Genomic DNA, 382 nt, shown 5'->3' on the forward strand with positions numbered 1-382 from the left:
CTGCTGGGAAGAGCCTGATGCTCTACAGCAGGAGCTGGTGCTGGGCAAAAGCCCTGGGGACATGCAGAGTGCGTCACTGCTGACATGAAGGAGTCTGGTCCTGCCTGCCCCCACACCATCCAGAATCCCACTGCGTTCCCCTGCTCTCCTGGACTGAGGACTTGCTGGCTGCAGGAGCAAAATACCCCACTGGGACACGTACCCCCATGGGTAGAGGTGGTAGCCAGGGCCTGGCCGGGTTCAGCCACCCTGTGCTGCTTGCTCATACCTTTGGCTTGCCTTTCCTCTCTCCTATGGGCTCCCCATCAGCAAAAAACTATGTGAGCTCAAAGCTACATAGCTAACAAATAACATACTGGAGCAGTGGCAGCCGCCCCCTCTG

Source organism: Mesitornis unicolor, unplaced genomic scaffold (assembly GCF_000695765.1).
Source record: "Mesitornis unicolor isolate BGI_N332 unplaced genomic scaffold, ASM69576v1 scaffold20723, whole genome shotgun sequence".
In the NCBI taxonomy this organism is placed as follows: domain Eukaryota; kingdom Metazoa; phylum Chordata; class Aves; order Mesitornithiformes; family Mesitornithidae; genus Mesitornis; species Mesitornis unicolor.